General features: G+C 37.4%; 1 protein-coding gene across 1 annotated transcript in view; it reads right to left on the bottom strand.

Moving 5' to 3' along the window:
- Positions 1-12,918, bottom strand: part of NBAS (NBAS subunit of NRZ tethering complex) — a 393,558-nt gene that overhangs the window by 341,968 nt on the left and 38,672 nt on the right. The window lies entirely within an intron of this gene.

The raw sequence follows: 12,918 nt of genomic DNA, 5'->3' as shown, positions 1-12,918 counted from the left end.
ACTTTAAATGTTATAAAATAAATATCAGTACCTCGTGACATAACACCATGAGCTCTCAATACGGACTCTTCAAGACCAGTGGAGGTATATGCCCAAGAGTAGTCAAAAAGCACTATATTATTGTAGAAAGCAACACCTGCCTTCTGTTAATTTTGTTCACCTTGTGTGGCAGGCAACACAATGGCCCCCAAAAGATGTCCATGTCCTAATCGCTGCAGTCTGTGAGTATGTTCTATTACATGGATTTACAGTTGTAGATGGAATTAGGGTTGCTAATCAACTGACTTGAACTTAGGGAGAGTATCCTGAATTATTCAGGTGGCCCCGAAGTAATCACAAGGATCCTTAAAGGTAGAAAGGGGCAGCAGAAGAGTCAATGTCAGAGTAATGTAATGTGACACTCAACTGGTCACCGCTGGCTTTGAAGGTAGAAGGGGCCACAAGCCAAGGAATCTGGTAAGCTTCTAAAAGCCGGAAAAGGCAACAAAATAGATTTTCCCCAAGCCTCCAGAAAGGAACACAGCCCTGAGGATATGTTTGATTTTAGCCCAGTGAGACCCATTTCAGACTTCTGATCTCCAGAACTGCAGGGTAAGTTTGTGTTATGTCACCAAGTTTGTGATTCATAGAAAATGAATATATACCTTTTTTCTTTCCCAGTCCCAAAACTCAGATGACCTGTCACACTCTAATGCCATTAAAAGCCCTCTTCTCATTTGACAACTCACTTTCTAAAGTGTTTCTGAACTAAGCTAACAATAACAATTAAAGAACTCATCTCTACCATATACTCTTAGATCTAAATTTTTCGAAACTGTACAAAATCCTTCTAGGTTTAATTATGGAATGTAGCCCAATTCAAAATCTCAAAAACCATAAAGTAATTCAAATGCACTTTCTTCACAGAAACACAGCTTGGGCCTACACACAAAGCCTTTTCCCTACTGCCTTTATATGCGGCTCTAACAAATTTTCATCTCAGCAAATTGGAAGTAAAAAACTTTGAGATGATGCCTTGAAGCAACCTATTTTGGTTGTTCCTACCCTAAGCAAATCCTTAGAGCTAACACGTAATTAACCCTGCTCACCAGGACAAAAGAGATTGTGGTCCAAAGTCAGGCTAGTAGTATGAGTATTACTTGCCCAGAGCATTCATTCTTCTCAAATGATTCTATTACAGTAAAATATTTCACAAAAAAGGGGTATATCTAGTGCAGATAAAATCATATTATCCCTCAGAATCTAACTCTCAATTTGGAGAAAATATTGATGAAAAAATAAAAATACTTTAAACAACACTACAAAGATGCAATCAACAAAAACTAGACAGTGAGAAAATACAAAATAAATGGCCTGGGTTTTTTTTTTCAGAACCCACATACACATAATCAAAGCAAAAGAACAACAGATAGAAGGAGGATATGGAAAGCAGATCAATGAATTAAAAGAAAATACAGGCTGGGTGCAGTGGCTCATGTCTGTAATCCCAAAACTTTGGGAGGACAAGGTGGGAGGATTGTTTGTGGCCAAGGGTTCAAGATCAGCCTGGGCAACACAGTGAGATCTCATCTCTACAAAAAAAAAATTAGCCAGGTGTAGTCATGGGTACCTACAGTCTCAGCTACTCGGGAGGATGAGGTGGGAGAATTGCTTGAGGACAGGAGTTCTGAGGTTGCAGTGAGCCATAATCGTGCCACTGAACTCCAGCCTGGGTGACAGAGTGAGTGAGACCCTGTCTAAAAAAGAGGTGGGGGAAGGGGAGAACACAGTCTGGATATTTGAAGATACTGACAGATTACTGTTAATTATTTTAGATGTGCTAATGGTATCATGTTTATATTTTAGAGTCTTTATTTTGTAGAAATACACACTGAGATATTTACAGATAAAATAATATGCTGTCCAGGATTTACTTCAATATAATCCAGGCAAGGGTGGATAGGGAAATGGCTGGGTATACAGATAAAATGAGACTGGCCATGAGCTGATTGTTGAAACTGAATAACAGGCACTAAGGAATCAGTATACTATTCTACTTTTGTACATGCTTCAAATTTTCCATAAATTTCTTTCTCAAAAGTCCATTTGATAAGAAAAAATCCTCTGAATAAATAGAAACAAAAGGGGTAATTTGGAATATCCAAAGTTCAGAATTTAATCACAACGTTTTTCCAATCCAAAAACATGTGATTCATAAAACATACCTTTAAAAACTAGTAACCTACTATTTAAAACAGTAACCTCTATTGAACCTCTATTTGAAAACAATATCACTATTTAAGAATTCAATAAACTATATCAATAGCACTATTTAAGAATTCAATAAATTCCCAAAGGCCATTATAAAACAGTTCCTTGATAACTGAAATAATGTCACTTTGATCAATGTCCAACATATATATTTGTATTAAAAACATATAATATAGTAAACATTATTATATTTATAATATATAATTTCTACTAATTAAATTTATATTAACATATGTCTGAAACTTTAAGTTGACTGACTACTGAAGGAGTTACAGACCTAAGTGATAATCCAGATTTTTTATGTCCTGGGTATTGGAAGACACTTCCTCTCTATGAATTCTGATAAATAGCATAGCCATGCATGGATTAAACTGGCTAGAAAAGGTTAAGATCCCCTGAGAACAAAAGGGATTCAGTATCTGTTCCCAGATACTTTCCTCCATTCATGCCAGACTGAAGAATAAGTGGAAAAGCAGCAGAATGATGAAACGAATCATGTGCTGTTCCAATCAGACAGATGGCAGCTTTAGGACACTGATGCTCCAGCTCTAAGAATGCATAGGTGTTCACACATCCAAGTAGGCACGGGTGCTCAGGTATGTTTAAAGGGGAAGAAATGGAGATAACTCAATCAACATCTTCACAGAACAGGCAACTGGCAGCTGCTGAGTGCAGGGCAATGTGCAGGGCACTGAGTGTACAAAGATGAAGAAGGCATGTGCTCTGCATTTAAAAGCTCACTCTCTAAAACAGAAAAAAAAAAAGGAAGAACACATGGGAGCATGAAATTAGTGGCACAAAAGATGACAGACCAATCTGAAGATGATAAGCAAATCTAAATCTACTGAAGGGTTTTTCTTCAGTTCTACATGCCAAGGGGCCAGCCTGGAAAACATGTCTCTACAAAAAATACAAAAATTAGTTGGGGTTGAGCATGGTGGTGCATGCCTGTAGTCCCAGCTACCTGGAAGGCAGAGGCTGCAATAAGCCAAGATCGAGCCACCACTTCAGCCTGAGTGATGGAGCAAGACTTTCTCAAAACAAACAAACAAAGAAAAACCCCAAGGGGTATCAAACCCAATTCAAGACTCCATTACTTTATTATTTAATAAGACTCACAATGTTGACGAGAACTAATCTACAAGTGATTAAGAAAATAAAAATAAAAGCAGGCTTATGGTGATGATTGGCCAAGTAAATAAACACGTTCCATCATCATCACAGTGTTCAGAACAGGCTTCCAGGGCAACACTGGCCAGAAGTGAGGAGAAATAAAGTTCCACTGGTAAAACAATGTAACTTAAAAAAAAAAAGCCAGTCAACGGAAGAGAAGAGTCTGAAACTCAGCACAATATACTCCATAAATGTTTGCTGAGGGGCTGTGAAATGAAAGTCCACATTTCTCATTAGGAAGCACAGAGTGAAGAGGGTACAAAGAGACCCATCTTCTCACTGCTTGTCCTCACTCTATGTTTCATCAGTAAGATATGATGAGATAAGGTGGGGAGAAGGGAAGGGTCATGGCAATGGAGGCAGGGAAAGGTGGGGTCACACTGATTAAAACGGACAAAACAATGCTAAGCCAAGAATTTGGTATTTTTAAGGAAACATTGAGAAGAAAATTTCAAGCTTGTGAGAGTTATAAGAGATGAATGAAGAGGGAGAGATACTATCTTCTTTGGTGGATATTTTAAACATGGCAATTCCTCTTAATTTACAAATTGAATGCAATTTCACATAAATCCTGTAAGAATTTTTCATGGAACTGAACAAACTGATTTAATGAAACTAGAAAAACACAGAATTCCCATAAGAAAATAAGTTCTAAGAAGAGCCAGCTCAGTTCATGCTCATCAATCTTTCACTTATGAGCTGGGCTTTGTGCATCTTGACCTGTTAACATTTTCCTACCCTGCCATCATTAAGACATTCTCACTCGAATTTGACCATATTAAAATTTAAAACTTCCATCCATAAAATGAAGACTGGGCTTGTAATCTCAGCACTTTGGGAAGCCCAGGTGGGCGGATCACCTGAGCTCAAGAGTTCAAGACCACCCTGGGCAACATGGTGAAACCCCGTCTCTACTAAAATACAAAAAATTATCCAGGTGTGGTGGCGTGCACCTGTAGACCCAGCTACTGAGGAGACTGAGGCACCAGAATCACTTGAGCCTGGGAGGCAGAGGTTGCAGTGAGCCGAGATCGCTCCACTGCACTCCAGCTTGGGCTACGGAGTGAAACTCCATTTCAAAAAAAAAAAAAAAAAAAAAGACTGGGAGAAGTTATTTACAACACACAGAACTAACAAAGCATTAGTAGGCAGAATTTATAAAGATCTCCCAAAACCAGTTCAAAAGGAAAGTAGACAAAGGATAAGCAACAGCAAATCGCAAAAAAAGAAATCCAAAAGCCAATAATGCAGATTAAAACAACACAGATTTACACCAATCACCCTCTAGAATGTTTAGGGGCCTAGTAACTCTTAAAAACTACTGGCGAGATTGCAAATTGAAGCAATCATTTTGGAGCAACTTGACAATATCAAATAAACGCACACAACCAACTACCCCACAAACTGCTCTAAGGAAACTATAGAGAAATTCTTGCACAGGTATACTCATCTTTTGGCCAAAAAAAAAAATTTAGTGCGAAACTTGTTTTGTTTTTTAGTTTTTTTTACTTTTGTTTTAGGTTTAGAGGTATATGTGCAGGGTTTTTATATAGGTAAATTGTGTGTCGCGGGGGTTTGTTGTACAGATTATTTCTTCACCCAGGTAATAAGCATAGTACACAATAGGTAGTTTTTTGATCCCCACAGCACTATTTATAAAGCTGAAAAATTAGAAATATTTCAAATATTTAAAAGGGATGGACAAATAAACAAAAAAATTGTTCAGGAAAACATATACAATGTGAAGGGAACAAATATAAAAATATATATTGGAAGGTCACACACCAAAATTATGACAGCTGCCTCTAGAGGGGAGAAAGTGAGACAAAATAATGGAAGTAGGGAATTTTGTTTGTATTATTGTCTCTGATATTTATATATGTCTGTGAATGTATACACACACACACACATAAACGTACATCTTAGGTCAAAGAAAGACACATTTAATATTTGTTAATTGCTCGTAGTAGGTACATAGGTTTACAGATGCTCCTTGACTTATGATCAGGTAATCAATAAACCTATTGTAAATGGAAAATACTGTAAGTGAAAAAAGGGTGTTTTATACATGTGATGGGATGTCAAAACACACAACACAATATCCAAAACATGCTGGCAACACAGTATATAGAGTATCGTTTGCTTGCCTCGTGATCTGATCACATTACCCTCATGGTTGCATGGTAGACTGGGAGCTTCAGTTTGCTGCCATACCCAGCATCACGAGAATATCCTACACATACTGCTAACCCAGGAGAAGATCAAAATGCTAAGTACAGTTTCTACTGAATGTGTATTGCTTCTGCACCATCATAAAGTGGAAAAGTCTTAAGTTAAAAAAATTGCAAGTTGGGGACCATCTGTATATTACATCATCCTCTGTACTTCTCCTTCTCTCTCCCTTTTTTTTTAACTTAAAAAGAAGCACATCAAGATACAATGTCCCAAATTACGCACATAAATTTCTCTAGTTAATGAAGTCTAGGGGAAAAAAAAACAGTGAATTGGCTTTAACACGTTGCATCAACCCACAAGTCTAGTGTAATACTCAAAAGGAAATTATCATATAATTTGCCTTGTTATATTTTGAGGTTGTATATGCATTAATGATTATATCTTAAGTATTCTGGGACTGGGACTTACTACTAAAATAATTATTAGATTTTTTAAGAAATTTAGTCTATAAAAGCTAACACTGTAGCAAATAATTTATATCATTAGTGTTACTTGCTTTTGCATTAAATTCCTCCACCTGGAATACTTACATGCAGTGGTAACCATTACATCCTTAAATATATAGAATATTTGACTTTTCAGTGCTTAATTTCAAAATAACATTTTGAAGCAAATATTTTCAAATTATCCTATGAAGATACAGTAAAATGGAATTTTTATAATACAAATTAAATCCTCTACACTAAAGCACACGACATGGGAATGAATTAGCAAAACTTTACTTCCCCTTAACAAAAACAAAAGAGAGAAAGAGAAAGAAAAAGATTATATTTCCCAATAATCTTTGTATTAGTCCATTTTTGCGCTGCTGATAAAGACATGGCCGAGACTGGGCAATTTACAAAAGAAAGAGTTTTATTGGACGTACAGCTCCACATGGCTGGGGAGGCCTCATAATCATGGTGGAAGGCAAGGAGGAGCAAGGCACATCTTACGTGGAATGGCAGCAGGCAAAGAGAGCTTGTGCAGAGAAATTCCCATTTTTTTAAAACCATCAGATCTCATGAGACCCATTCACTATCATGAGAAGAACATGGGAAAGACTCGCCCCCATGATTCAATCATCTCCCACCAGGTCCCTCCCACAACACCTGGAAATTACGGGAGCTACAAGATGAGATTTGGGTGGGGACATAGAGCCAAGCCAACCCTTGTTGAAGAGTTGGACACAGAGCCATTACTCTTCAACCTCAAATTTTATGGAAAATAGCAGGAAAATGATGGGTCTAGAATCAGAAGTATCAAGTTCAACTAACCTTTGCTAAAAAGAAACTATATAATCTTGAGACATTCCTTTCACTCCATTAACATTTACTAAACTGCATATAACCAATGAGGAATATGCTAAGCCACTGAAGAAACATCTTAGTAAACTACTTCTAATTTTTTGGAAATCAATGTTCAGCATAACTCTTAACTCTCACATTTCTCCAGTATCACATATGGTGTGCCAGTTAGGGGGCTTGCATTCCTTCTGTATCTTCCTTTTCTCAAACAGCCAGGGAAATGAATTCATATAGAGGAATAAATACGAGCAGAATCCACCACAAGTAAAATAACCAGTAAGCACTGACCACTACTGCACAAGACCTCTTCAGAAACCTTTCAGTTAGGTACAAAAGCAGCATAAAAGACACATTAACTGCACAAAGGAAGAGGTCAAAGAAGGCTGCGCAGGGGAGCACCAGCAAAACGTTCATCCGTTAAACAATTTCCCAGACAGATAAAGGGGTTAGGTAAAGAGCCTCCTAAGCCAACGGCATTCTAAGCCAACATGATGTATAAAAACACAAGAGATGAGTTTGTAAATGGTGTGTTCAAAGAACTGTAAGAACTGCATTGAGTCCTTCCAGCCTCTAAAGGAGAAATGGGCAGTAACAGGGCAGAAGGTTCCAAAAGGTCCTTAACAATACAAATATTCTGTCTTGCTAACTTTCTGGGCAAGAAGTTACTCATGCTCTACCTTCTATCACGTAACAGTTATTTAAATCATACCTCCATTACTACACTTGGAGTCATTTGGGTGCAGACACTGTGTCTAATTCATCTTTGTATCCTTTAGAGCATTTACCACGGTTGTTTCAAAAGACACGTCTCTCTGGGCACTATGTGCCAAGAACTACAGTGCCACAAAGATAAATAAGACTTAGTCCTTGTCCTTGTCTTAACTTCTCTAGGCTTCAGTTCTCTCACCTGAGAAATGAAGAGGTTGAACCAAATGATGGATGAACTCTTTTCCAGCTCTAAAATTCTAAGAGTCAAAAACTCAAAGCAGGAACACAGGTATCGGACAACAAAAATAAACTCTGACTGATGGAGTGAAAAAACCTAAGGAGGAGTGAATTAAAGGGGCAGGATTAAAGGCAGAGGCCAGAGAAGAACAGGGGGCAGTATCACAGATGTAAACAGGGCAATTATGAGAAAAGGAAAGTATGGGCAGAATGCAAGCCCCTATGCAGCAGACTATACGTGATACTGATGAACTGTGAAAGTTAGTGGGTACAGACAAACAGTTAGATAAAGGAGTAAGTTCTGGTGTTTGATAGCATAGTAGGGTAACTATAGTTAACAATAATTTATCGTATATTTCAAAATAGCTAGATGAGATTTGAAATGTTCCCAACACAAAGAAATGGCAAATGTTTCAGGTGATGGAGATCCTAAATAGCCTGATTTGATCATTACACGCTGTATGCATATATTAAGATACCATACGTATGTAAAATTATTATGTAGCAATTTAAATTTTTTTAATTAACAAAAAAAGTTACACTAAAAATTGGTTCAAGAAGAATTAGAAATGGCTTATTAAGAAGGCTCTTCAATCTAATAAATGTTGGAAAAATCTGCCATCTAGTGGCTTAAAACTCCTTAAAATCAAGGAAGGAATCTGTCCAATGACCAGTGTGCTGAAGGCATACAACCAGTAATAAAGAAAAAGAAAGAAAATACTCCTCATATCCCAAAATTTAAAACTCCTTTGACCACACTTGGCAAAGTAAGGGCTCAAAAAATGTCACCTATTACTTCACAGCTAGAAGACATAACTTGTGAAAACTGAAATGTTCTCAGTATTAATTCATTGTAGCATATCCTAAACATTCTTTACTACAAAAATCCTGCTAGCTAAATATTTTAAATTCTGCTTATCCTTATTTATTAAGGTACTTATAAGAAGAAAGCATATATAATCATGACACTTTACATTAGCAGTTCTCAGATATAACATAAGGCTTAGAATCACCTAAAAGGCTTAATAAAATAGATTACTGGGCCACCACTCTGGAGCATCTGAATCAGGAAGTCTAGCACAGACTCCAATAATTTGCATTTCTTTATTTTTTTTTAATTTTTGAGACTGGGTCTCACTCTGTCACCCAAGCTGGAGTGCAGTGGTGGCGCAATCACAGCTCACTGCAGTGTACCTCCCAGGTTCCAGCGATCTTCGCACCCTCAGCCTCCCAAGTAGTTGGGAATACAGGCACGTGCGTGCCTGGCTAATTTTTTTCTTTTTTTAAACTTTTGTAGAGACAGGGATCTCCCTATGTAGCCCAGGCTGGTCTCAGACTCCTAGGTGCAAATGACCTTCCTGCCTTGGTCTCCCAAAGTGCTGGGATTACAGGCATGAGCCACTGTATCCAGCCAAGAATTTGCATTTCTAACCATTTCCCCAGTTTTTCTGATGCTGCTGGTCAGGGACCACATTTTGAAAACCACTGCTTTACTTCATGTTTGAATCTGTTATATGATCTCTAAAAGATATACTTTACTATAGGCCAAATTATGAAGCATCAGACTATTTAGTCAACATGTGCTTAAGAATAATCACAGAAAACTGATTATATTGAATGATTAATTATTAAAGACAAAACATGAGAATTTTTCCTGGACTTCTTAGTTCATTAACGAAATCATTCCCTGGCAATTTGATAACTGAGCATCATATTTAAAACTGAGTGGTACTCGGCTATAAATTTTTTTAAATACAATTTAGAGTTTAGAATCAAGAAGCATGGAAAGGCCAGGCACAGTGACTTACATATGTAATTCCAGCACTTTGGGAGGCCCAGGCAGGAGGCTCACTTGAAGCCAAGAGTTAGAGACCAGCTTGAGCAACATGGCAAGACCCCACCGCTCCAAACAACTAAAAAATTAGCTGGATGTTGTGACACGTGCCTGTAGTCCCAGTTACTCAGAAGGCTGAGGCGGGAGGATCACTTGAGCCCAGGAGGTAGAAGCTACAGCAAGCCAAGATCACATACATCACTGCACTCAAACATGAAAGACAGAGCAAGACCCTGTCTCGAAAAAAAGAACTACGAAAAAATCTACTCAGTTCAATACTCCCTACTTTCTACCTCCCAAACAGAACTAGACCCACACTCAGACAGATTGTTGGATGACATAAAATAGGGGGCAGAAAACATTCTGTGTAAAAGGCCAGTTTATAAATATTTTAGGCTCTGTGGGCCATATGGTCTCTCACAACTACTAACTTATGTCACAGCATGAAAAAAAAAACAGACAATATGTAAAACAAAAAAAAAGTGTGGCTATGTTCCTATAAATCTTTCTTTATAAACACTGAAATCTGAATTTCATATAATTTTCATGTATGATAAAATATTCTTTTGAGGTTTTTTTCAACAATTTAAAAAATATAAAATCTATGCTTAAAAACAGGCCACATTTGGCCCACAGGCCAAAGTTTGCCAGAGAAAAGCTTACTGGGCATGGGAATCAAAGACATGAATTTACCACTGAACAGTCATGCCCTCTTAGGAAAGTTGCTTAAGCTTCTAGGAACTTAGGTTTCTCTACATACACAATAGCAGTTATGAAACCATCTCATATTGTGATGAGTAGGATTCAGCATATATAAGTATCTGGTCATCAGTAAAGGCTCTATAAAGTTAATTTCATCTATGATAATCTTAACTTCAATTGAAGTCAATTCAATGTCAATTCAGAAAGTGTCTAAAACTTGCAAGGCGCTAATCTAGCAGTGTAGGAAATACTGTGTAATGAAATCAAGTATTCCTGCCCTTGTGGAGTTAACAGTCTTATGGCATTACTATATTATTAACTGACCGCAATCTTAACACTACCTTCTTCAACCCAGCTGGTGGAGGTAAGCCCATCTTATAGCAACATCTGTTCTGATTCTTTGGTTACCCTGAAGAGATGTGACCAAAGAATCACTGGTAAAATTACAGTCTCACTGTAATTTCACCAAAGAAAAGTTTGGAAAAAACCTGTTTTAGACCTTCCATTCATACAGTTGTTCTACCTAGCTCTTACATTTTAATTCTTCCAAAGTCAGGCTTTCATTTATTTACTGAGAAATATTTATTGAGCACCAATTATGTGCCAAGCCCTAGTCTAAAAGCTGAAAATAGAGCTGTAAATAACACAGATGGAAGTTTCTGCCTTCATGGAACTTACATTCTAGTGTATTAGTATTGCTTTCTCTCTTTATATGCTTTGACAACGTCAAGTATATTTAACAGTTTAACTAAAATCTACTGACAGGTACTCCATGCAAAGCACCGTGCTGCTGAGACTAATGATACAGTTCTACAACAGGGTGTTTGCCTTTAAAAACAACAATGACATTTTGAGATATACAGAAATTTACACATGCCTAGAGTTACCTAGACCAGGGGCCAGCAAACTCCAGCCCCTCAAATCAAATTCAGCCCACCACCTATTTTTGTAAATAAAGCTTTATGGAACACAGCCATACTGTGAATTTTATATGTTGTCATGTCTGCTTTCACACTACAAGAGGAGAGTTTAGTAGTTATAACAGAGACCATATGGCCTGCACAGTCTAAAATATTTACAATCTGCCCCTTTACGGGAAGTGTACTGACCATTGGCACAGAGCAAAGAAAACATGAGAGGGTGTAATAGGAAGCTAGACAGATTAAAGGCCAAACCACAAAGTGCCTTTAATACTAATCTAAGAAGTTATATATCTAACCCAAGGGCTAAAGAAAATCAGAGAAGGATTTTTAAGTAGAGAAGTAAATGATCGGAGTTGTACTTTAAGACCTGTAATTCTTTCTGGCAACAGAAATGAAAAGAAATCAGAGGAAGAGGAGGAAACAACTTGATAAGTAATTGGGTCAGAAGTAATCAGGGTCTGAAGTATAAGGATGGCACTAGAAATGGGGACGAGGAGGCATACTAAAGAAGAAGAATCAACAAGGCTTGAAGATCATGAGTTGAGAATTATCTAACATAAATCTCAAGTTTTGGCCTGGTGGAAATATTATACATCAAGATATGGGAATACATGAGAAGAAGCAGGTTTGAAGGAGGACAATGATGAACACAGAATACAATAAGTACGAGGTACTTGTGAGCTATCCAGTAAAAGATGTTCAGTAAGCGAGTGAATAAATAGCTCTGTGGCCTACAAGTAACTTCTGGGATACAGACTTCAAAGATACTACATATGCATTCAAGTGGTTAAAAACCATTAGGTCTGGATAAGGCTGCCTATAAGAATATATAGAATAGGTAAGGGTAAAAAATATGGCCAAAAGATTCCATTAAAACACTATGAGAATTAATAACCAAGTTTAACATAGGAGCAATATGCAGTTGACCCTTGAATACCACAGCGTTATGGGTGCCAGCCCCCAAGCAGGCTAAATCCACGTATAACTTTTGACCGCCCCAAAATTTAACTACTAACAGGCTAATGTTGACCCAAGCCTTACTGATGACAAAAACAGTCTATTAACATATTTATATTTATTCCATACTATATTCTTACAGTAAAGTAAGCTAAAGAAATGAAAATACTAAGAAAAATCATAAGATTAAATACATTTATAGTACTGTACTGTATTTATCAATACTGTATGTTTACATAGTCTGTTTACAAGATCGATCATCTATCTGAAACGGTGCGCACCACAGCTGCAGATTCAACCTATGGCGCATATCGAGCAATTCAACTTTTTCTTGTCATGTCATGACTTTTCCCTGCTTCCTGGGAGCACTTCCAGCATCACTAGTGACACTTCGTATGGGTCCCATGGCATTATTCAAGGTTTACAGTACTGCCCTAAACACGATGAAAAATACACTAAACACGATGAGAACCTGGAGAGATTACTTTTTACTATGATACACAATTTCCTGGAGAGACTAACTGCTCACTTGGAGATGATCAGCATCATGCAACATTTTAAGTGGATATTTGCAACACTTCAGCTCACTGCAATAGCAACAGGAGGTGGCTAC

The sequence above is a fragment of the Pongo pygmaeus genome, chromosome 12, assembly GCF_028885625.2.
Source record: "Pongo pygmaeus isolate AG05252 chromosome 12, NHGRI_mPonPyg2-v2.0_pri, whole genome shotgun sequence".
Lineage (NCBI taxonomy): Eukaryota > Metazoa > Chordata > Mammalia > Primates > Hominidae > Pongo > Pongo pygmaeus.
This window is presented reverse-complemented; position numbering and strand designations above follow the sequence as displayed.